Here is a 10186-nt window from a genome sequence, read left to right on the forward strand (position 1 = left end):
GGAAAGTACTTTGTGTTTGCTTTTCTGTATTTATGTTGTATCCCCCCTGCTGTGGAATGGAAGCTCTCTGAGGGCAGGGACAGCCTCATTTGGGACCTTTTTATCTTCAGGTTCTAGCAGAATGTCTAGTATTTCGTTGTTTGTTGTTCAGTCATTTCTGATTCTTTGTGACCCCATTTTGGGGTGTTCTTAGCAGAGATACTAGAGTGATTTGGCATTTCCTTCTCCAGCTCATTTTACAGGTGAAGAAACTGAGGTAAACAGGGTTAAGTGACTTGCCCAGGGTCACACAGTTAGTAGGTGTCAGAGGCTCATGAAGATGAATCATCCTGATTGGGTCTATCCATTCAGCCATCTAGCTACAAGCCTAGACCATAGTGGGCAATTAAGTTTGTCAAGTGAATGATCTCTATTATGATACCTCCCAGGAGGCATCAGTGGTGGGGGAAAAAAAAAAGCCCTAAATTGGAAATCAGAAGACCCTGGGTCTCATTTCCCTGTTCTGCCACTCAACTTTGAGCAGGTCACTTCTTTTCTCTGGCTCTCAGCTTCCTCTTCTGTAAACTGAGAGGAATGAATTAGGTGATCTCTTAAAATCCCTTCTAGCTCTAAAATCCTATTATCCTACCCAGCATGGAGCTCTGCTGTCACTGAAGGGGGATGGAGGAGATTACAGGAGGCTTACTTGATTGACATAAGCTCAGGAGTCTTGATTTCCAGTCAACCCCCTCCCCCCATCTAGGGCATCCCATTCCTCAAGGAATTCTCAGTATGATTCCTCTCTACTTTCTATTGTGCTCTGAAGCTGCTAGTTGGTAGATGCTAAAGAATCTTTACATCTTTCCCTCCACCTGCTGGGGAAGAGGGAAGGCTGAGTGTGGGGGCAAGGGGAGGGAAGGGGGAGGAAGAATCAGGCTGGTGTGTCAGGACTTTGGTGACCTGCCTTCTGGGAAGCAAAGTTTGTCCCTAGGGCTGGTGGGGTGCGTGAGCGAGACTCCCGGGGATGCACAGCAGCTTTTTTCCAGTTCACCTCGGAGACCTCCCTCCCTCGCTCACCCCCTGGCACTAACTTCCCCGCTCGCTCCTTCCTGTTAATTTGGAGAGCTGCTGGGTTGGAAATAACACGGAGGCTGCTGCCGCTGTCGCTACCGCTGTTCTCCTCCCGCCCGTCGCACATCTGGCCCCCGTACCTCTCCCCCTTTCTGACGGAGGAAGGGAGGGAGCCGGTGGGCTGTGAAAGGGGGCGGGGAAGAGAAGCAATTAAAAAACAGCGCAGGGTCAAAGGCTTTGCTGGAGAGGATGGGGGTGGTGGTGGAGAAAAGTCACTGAGCATATTAACCCCCCCCATGGCGTCCGTGCCCCCCAGCCCAGCTCCCTGCAGTCAAGTACCCCTCTGCAGCTCCTGGGGGGTTGCAGAGGTGAGTGAGCTTATGTCTTTAATGAGCTCAGGGAGAGTCAGAGAGAAAGAATGAGAAAGAAGTCTTGTTCACATCTTCCCTTAGACCCTGTCAGCTCTGCAGGAAGTTCGGGGCGAGCCTCTGAAAACAGACAAAATAAAACAACCTTGTGCAGGGTACTGGAAGGAAGGGATGGGGATCCAGAGGAAGGAAAAGACCCATTACCAACAAACCCTGTGGTTTGAGAAACCCAGTCCCCTCTTTTGGGTTGCTGCCAGGATGATAATACCTTGGAGAGCTCCCAGGAGCTCTCCAGTAGTTTCCAGTATATGGGAGAGATTCCACCTCTCCCATCTAGAAGCCCCAAGATTAGCGAATCCCTTACCTCAGGAAGATCCCAGTCTAATGGCCATGTACTTGAGAACAGCAGCCCAAACTGCCCTGGACTCCAGGCTCTAGACATCAGGCCTTGGGTAGTGAAAGAGAAAAACAAGCCAGGTGAGGGGAATCAGAAAAGGTTGGAAGGCAAGAAGTATGGAACTGGAAGGAGGGAAAGGATAATATGGGACCCAAAGGAGGCCAAGTATACCTAGATTTCAGCAAGGCATTTGGCAGAATCTCCCAGGGTATCCGTGCGGATAAGACGGAGGAATGTAGTCCAGATGATAACACAATTAGGGGGTTTTAGAACTGGTTGAGGAATAGGACTTGTCATCAATTGATGAGTGAGATGGAGAGATCAGTCCTTGACGCTGCTATTCAATATTTTTCTCAAAGACCTGTGTGAAGACATAGGTGGCATGCTCATCCAATTTGCAAATGACACAATTCTATTCAACAAGCGTATTAATCCTTTCCCTCAAGGAGTTACAGTTCTTAAAAATATGTGTGTATACATTTATATATACATATTTATACATATACGAACATTTATATGTTAACACATGTGCTCATACATGCATAAAATGTGTGCATACACGTGTGTATGTGTACACATATGTACAAGTGTACGCGTACACAGGCACAGACATGTATAGAAGCACTAGGTAGCCCAGTAGATAGAGCACTGAGGTTAGATTCAAGAAGACTTGAGTTCAAATCCAGCCTCTGACACTTATTAGCTATGTGATCTTGAACAAATGACAACCTCTATTTCCCTCAGTTTCCTCAACTGTAAAATGTGGATAGGTATAATAATAGCACCTGCTTCCCAGGGTTGGTGTCAGAAATGAGATAATATTTGTAAAACACTTGTGCCTGGTGCATAGTAGGCGCTAAAAAAATGCTAGCTATTATAATAATATACATACATACATATATGCACATTATATATGTGTATAATATATGCTATACTTTGATCAGCATGGGAATTTTGATCTGCTCCATTTCTAATCTGGATTGCGACCCTCCTTAGATAACCTAGCAAGCCTGCTCCCCAGGGGCTCAAGCATATTCATGCCAAACTTGGTTTGATTTTATCTCAGAACTCCCAAGCTCAAGAGATCCTCATGCCTCAAACTCTCTGGTAGCTGGGATTACAGGCCCTCAGTTGCCTCCGTCTCTCTGACTAGAGGGTTGGAGGGAGAAGCAAAACACACCTCCCAAAGCCTCCATTTAAAAAAAAAACCAGCCAAGGCTTCATTTCCCACCCGCTGTACTGCTTGGTTTCAACTCTACCACCTTCATGCCCCCACAGAGTTACTTTCTCTCTACCCTCCACCCACCTTTTCAGCTTCCTTTTGTGTGTAGTCTTCCCCCATTAGACTGTAGGCTCCTTGAGGGTAGGGGACTGACTTTCTTTTTCTCAGCACTTAGCACAGTGCCTAGCACATAGGAGGCACTTAAGAAATATTTATTGTATGGTACAAGAGTGTGCCACCATGCAGGTAGGAGCTTACATTCTATGGGGGATGGAAGGAAAGTACATCCTGTATATAAGTCAATATTGTGAAAGAAAAACTTGACATGGGAAAGAATGCTAACCACTGGGGAGACTGGGGAAGGCTTTATGTGGGAGGTGGCATCTGAGTTGAGCCTTTGAAGGAAGAGTTGAGAAGATGCTGCATTCATAGCATGGCTTATGCAAATAAGTGGAAATTGGAGATGGAAGCTGAACAGAAGTTTAAGGAGCAACTCGTAGTCCCGTCTGGCTTGAATAAAGAATATGTGTAGGGGAGTAGTATAAAATAAGGTTGGAAAGGTGAGGGTAGCAGAGTCAAACCGTAGAGGACCTTAAGTGCTGGGTTAAGGCATTTCTATTTGATTCCACAGGCAGAGGACACTCAGTGAGGTTTTTGAGCAAGAGAATAAATGTATCAATCAGCCAACAAGTATTGACTGGTCAGACCCCAGCTTTAAGGATCCATCAGTTTGGCAGGTGTAGAAAGGATGAATTGGAGAGGGGAGAGACTTGAAGAAGGGAAAGCGATTAGGAGGCTGTTGTAATAGTCCAGGGAAAAGGGGAATCGGGGCTGAATGAGGGTGGTGCCTAGCTGAGTTGAGAGAAGGTTATGGATTTGGTGATGTTATGGGGGAAGAATTGACAAGAGTTGGAAACTGAAATCAATCTGAGAGAGAATCAATCAATCAACAACAGGCATTTCTGAAGCGTCGTTGTACAAAAGAAAAGCAAAACCAACCCTGTCCTCCAGGTGCTCATAATCTGGTCAAGAGTCCAGGATGATTCTGAAGTTACAAACCTAGATGACTGAGAAGGTAAGAGAAATAATTAGGTTTGGAGTTTAAAATAAGGAGCTGTCTCCAGTGTGTAGCTCACAGGGAGCCCAGGTTAGATACATCTCAAATATCTCTTCCTCCTCACTCCTCCACTTCTACGAGGGAGACTTTAATTCCTATTAGGAGGGGAAGCCAGAGGTGGAGGGTAGAGGTTAACCATTCTGCTCTCCTTAGAGAGAGGAGTACTGGACTAAAATTATATCTATCTGCCTCCTTTAATATTATTAGTCTGGAGGATGTAAATTTCAAGTTCAAGCTAAACTCCTGATTGTTATTTCTTAATAGGAAAGGATGACTCCAAGATTTATATCTAAGGCTTAACTCCTTTCTCATCAAATGCCAATTCCACAATGAACACACATAGCAAATAACAAAGCAACCCATTTATCCATATCAATAGCAAAATAGAAATAAGAGATATTATATACATACATATATATATGTATATATATATATATATATATATGAAAATACATACCAGACAATAATTATTGAAGGAGCTCTCCCTTTGAGAGTAAAGTAACTCAACCCAGAGAAAGGGTCCCAAATCTCACCCAATGGGACAATTCTCCAAAGTCTCTAGTGTAACAAACTAAGAATAAGGAGATGATCTAAGTTCTATATGTAAGCTTCTTCCTTTCATGGCCCTGAAGATAGGCTGGAATCCCATGAATCTTCTCTCTGGATATTGGTGGCTAGAAGAACCCTAAAGAGGCTGGAGAGCCCTAAGAGTCAGAAGAAACTTCTCCCCTCTTCTGCTCCCCACCAACTCCACTCACCCTTCCACACTTTTCAGGGCATTGATCTCCACCAAAGAGGAGAGTATGCCATACCAATGGGCTCTGAAGATCAGGTCATAGAAGGAACAGGTTTAAGTGGAAAGATAAGTTTCATTTTGAACATGTCGAATTTGAAATATCTGGGACATCTAGGCGATGTTCAGCAGGCCATTGATAATTAGTGAAATTGAGGAGAAAGATTAGGGCTGAATTTATATATTTGGAAGTCATTTCCATTAGAGATCATTCTCAAACCCATGGAAAAGGATTAGATCTTCAAAGGGGTATAGAGAGAGAAGCCAAGAAGGTCCAGGAAAGAGCCCCCACATTGAGAGGGCAGGAGATGAATGATGATCCTGAAAATGAGGCTGAGAAGAAAGGGTCAGAAAGGTAGGAAAAGAACCAGGAGAATGTTACAGAAGCCAAAGGAGGAAAGAGTACTACAGAAAGGTCAAGGAGAATGAAATCTAGGAAAAGACCTTTGGTTCTAACAGTTAAGACATCAATGGTAACCTTGGAGAAAGCAATTTCAGTTGAGTCATGCATGGGTTTGGAAACCAATGCAAAGAACTGAGAATAGAGTGGGTGATGAAGAAGAGGAATGGAGGTAGGAAATGTTGCTGTTTGCCCTTCATTCTTGAAAAGGACCGATGACATCAGGAAGGTTACGCTCTGACTTGCAAGTGAATTGGATTTAAGTGAGGGAGGGCTGTGCAAAGTCACCAGCCTCACTCTTTCCACCAGAACCGCTGGGGTCCAGTGGCAAGATATAGACTAAGATGACTGAAGATGGCCCCAGAAGAAGGAAATGTAGACTTTGTTTCTAGAATTTTGGCAAAGGAAGGAAAGTCTGAGGCAATCAAGTGATTTCTTTTTTTTAAAGGATGGGTTAGACCTAAACATGTTTGTTGGTAGTGAAGAAAGACTGAGGAGATAGAAGACATGAGAGACAGAAGAGTCAATAAAGAGATAAACTCAAAAGCATAGGGTTGTCATTGGCAAGGAGAAAGGCCAATTCTTCCTCAGAGATGGGGATTAAAGAGGAAAGGATTGATAAAGAGTTTTGGGGATAGAGTAGGGGAGAGGAGGGAACTCATGGTAAATGGCCTCAATTTTTTCAGTAAAGCAGGGTATCTTCTGGGGGTGGGGGTGAGATCATGTTGGGGCTTGAGATCCAAGGTATGACAATTCCTGGGAGCTACCAAGGAAAAGGGAAGCTAAAGGTCATTGGAATCCATGAGACTGATGAAATGGGAAACCAGGATGTTGAAAGCAAAATATGCCTAAATATTTGGATAGGGATTGAATTAGAGAGTAAAACTGTGAGCCAGGTACTGAATTCTTTGAACAAGGAGTGAGAAGAAGGCCCTAGAGGGCAGTGGATCATAGCAACAGCAATCTGGAACAGATTACATAGCTAGATGGAGCAAACATCAAGGGAGGAGTGATGGTGGCAGAAGACAAGTCTAGAATTGGCATTGAGGAACTTTTTCTTTCTCAGGATCTAGTATGTGTTCAAAGACATGGGGAATAAAAAGAGTAACCAAAACTGGAAATGGTGGGTAGTCATGCAAAGTCTTCTAAAAAGAGCAGGGCTTCCATGAGCTCAGGATATGTAGAGTGTGAAAAGAAGCAAAACTAGAAGGAATAGCAAAGCCTTGAGATGACAGAATTGAGATCCAAGATCTTAACAGACTAAAATGATGGTTCAGTTCTAATAAGATGAAATTTAATAGGAATAAATATAAAGTCCCACATGGGTTCAGTCACCTTCACAAGTATGGAATGGGGGGAGTAATGACAAAATAACAATTCACATTCATGAGGCAATTCATGGGGTGGTGCAATGGCTAGAGCACTGTACCTAAAGTCAGGAAGAGTAGAGTTCAAAATCAGCCATAGGCACTTACCAGTTCTGTGCCCTGGGCAAATCACTTAATTGCTGTTTGTCTCAGTTTCTTCATTTGCAAAATGGGAACAATAATAACACCTATCTCCCAGAATTGTGGTGAGGATCAATATTTATAAAGCACTTTGTAAATCTTAAAATACAATATAAATACTACCTTTTTTGGTATTTTTTAAAAATTTTAAACTTAAATACAAAATGAGAAAGGGGAAAAAAACATTGCCATGTACACAGCAGACCATAAGAGAAGATTCAATATAAAACAATAAAATTCCATTTCAAGAAAACCTATATAAAAAATATTACATATTGTTTTCAAAGCTACCCAGCTTTTCTTTGCTTCTTTGTTGGTTTTCTTTTGTTCTCTGTTCTACACTTTTTACTTTATTTTTTCTCCCTTCCCCTACTACCCTAAAGAAGGCTAAGCATTTATATATATAGATATAGATAGACATATACATATGCATAGTTATCTATAAACATACACATATAGACACAAAGACACTCATACATGTATATGTAAGAACATACTATGCTCATTTCCTTCTATTATCTGTTTTTCTGAAGGTGGATAGCATCTTCCTTCATAAGCCCAAGTCTTTCCATAGTTTTCTAAATCAAGCAATATTCTAACCCAATCATATCGTATCTGAGAGATTGCCTATGAAAGTTTCCCCCCACTTTTCTGCATTCCTTCTATTCTTAGCTACATAGGTTTTATTTATACAATAAAATTTTAATTTAAAATAATCAGAATTATCCTTTTTACATTTCAACAATGCTCTCATCTTATAATCTAGTTTAAGGTCCAATGCTGCTGAATCTACTCCGTTTACATCTTTTTCCCCTGATTTCTTTGAAGTTCCTGATCTTTTGTTCTTCTGAATAACTTTGTTATTATTTTTCCTAACTCAGTAAATTAATTTTTAGTAATTTAATTGGGATGATGTTGAACAAATAGATTAGTTAGATAAAACTGTCATTTTAAAAATTATATTGGCTTTGCCTACCCGTGAACAATAAGTGATTACTTCAATTATTTAGATCTGAGTTTATTTGTATAGAAAGTGTTTTGTGTTTATATTCATATAGTTCCTGTGTCTGCTTTGGCAGGTGTATGCTCAGGTATTTTATATTGTCTAGGTATTTTAAATGGCCTAAAACAATACTGAAAAATATTGCTGACACATGGTGTAGTTTCTCTATTTTCACTTTTGATTAAATCTGTTTTAACTTTTTTTATCTGAGATCATGATTACTATCCCTGCTTTTTTTTAACATACCCAAATTCTACTCCTTCCTTTTATTTTGTCCGTATGTGTATCTCTTGTTTTTATAATGCTTCCTGAAAGCAACATCTTGTTGAATTCAAATTTTTAATCTATCAGTTTCCATTTTATGAGTAAATTCGTTCCATTCACATTCTAAGCTATAATGACTTGTTGTATATTTTCCTTCTTCCTATTTTCACCTTCCCACCTTATTTACCCTCCTTTATCTTTCTTCCCTCCTTTGCTTTACTTCTACCCTCTCTAAAAGTTCCCCCCTTATCCTCTCCCCCCACTCTATTGATTTGCCCTCTTATTTTTTTCTGAGTTCAGAAGATTTTTATACCCATCTAGATGTATATGTTGTTCCCTCTTTAATCTATTCTCAATGAGAGTAAGGTTCCAGCACTACCTACCCTCCCCCCACTAGCTTCTTCTGTATCAATTTTTCCTTTTATGTCTCATTTGTATGAGATGATTACTCTTTTTTATCTTTCCCTACACAGTTTTATTTTTGTAGAATCACCCCATCATACTCAGATCAGTACATGCCTTTCTTTCAAACTACCTGAATAAGGATGACAGTCATAAGAATACTGCTAATATTTTCACATACATAAAGTAAACAATTGGACCTCACTGAGTCCCCTATAATAAATGTTATCTATTAATGTTTTTAAAATTTTCTATTCTGAATTTAAACACCAAAAATGGGTATTTACATATGTGTGTGTGTATCAGTTCTCAAATTTTTTGATCTCAGGACCCCTTTACACGCTGAAAAATTGTTTAGCATCCCTGTTTATGTGGGTTATATCTAGTGATATTTATTATACTAGAAATTAAAATGCCTTAGTATTATAAAAATAATTTTGACCTCACAGATTTCCTGAAAGGATCTCAGGAGACTAGCAGAGCCAAGTTAGTGGTTTAGGGTGTCTACCCAACTAAACTCTCCCAACATTCCCTACCAAACAACTTTTAAAATAACACCTCAAATCAAATTTTAGAGTGGCAGAGCCAACAAAAAAATTGAGGTGAGACATTTTTCCAGTCTAACAAAATTTAAGAGGTCAGCACTAGAAGTCTGTGGTGCACGGGTGGAAGCCTATGTGGAGCCACACATATAGCGGTACAACAGAAGCACCTTCAGAGGCTCTCAGCCCAGAGACAATCTGGGTCAAACTTCCAGGACAGAGAGGAGCACTGCTGCTTGGTCACAAGGGAGAAGGAATCCTGGTCACAGTTTCAAAGCAAAGAAGAGTGCTAGAGCTTTCAGCTGCAGGGGTTCAGGAGCCCTTCCTGGGTAAAGACCAGAACACAGATTAGGAGAGCAGTGACCATACCTGTCCTAGAATCACATCATCTTGGAAGCACCAAAAACTTGCAGACCCCCAGAACTGGCTCTGAAAATAGTGACACAAAAAAGCCTGAAACTTGGCATAGTGCCTTCCCACTCCCAGGTAAGCAGAGCCCCAAAAGTTCTAAGTCAAGAAACAGGCTGGAAAAATGAGCAAACAAACAAACAAAAAAGAATTTGACCGTAAAAAGCTACTAAATTCGCAGGGAAGACCAATGCATAAACTCAAAAGAAGACAACAGTGTGAAAACAGCTACCAAAAACCCTCAAAAAATGCTAATTGGACACAAATTCAACAAGAATTCTTGAAAGAATTAAAGAAATAAACAAGAATGGTAAAGGAAAAATTGGGGAAATGATGAAAGAAAATGATGAAAAGAAAACTAACAGTTTGGTAAAAGAGACACACAAAAAATGAAGAAAACCAGAATTGGCCAAATGGTAAAAGAGGTAGAAAATCTCACTGAAGAAAATAGTTGCTTAAAAATGAGAAGTGGGTAACTGGAAGCTAATAATGCCATAAGACATCAAGAAGAAATAAAACAAAGCCAAAAGAATGGGGAAAAAAGAAGAAAATGTGAAATATCTCATCAGAAAAACAACTGAGCTGGAAAATAGATCCAGGAGAGACAATTTAAGAATTATTGGACTACCTGAAGGTCATGATCACAGAAAGAACCTAGACATCATATTTCAAAAAATTATCAAGGAAAACTGCTCCAATTTCTTAGAGCTAG

This window comes from Phascolarctos cinereus, unplaced genomic scaffold (assembly GCF_003287225.1).
Source record: "Phascolarctos cinereus isolate Bilbo 61053 unplaced genomic scaffold, phaCin_HiC Scaffold_5;HRSCAF=322, whole genome shotgun sequence".
Classification (NCBI taxonomy): domain Eukaryota; kingdom Metazoa; phylum Chordata; class Mammalia; order Diprotodontia; family Phascolarctidae; genus Phascolarctos; species Phascolarctos cinereus.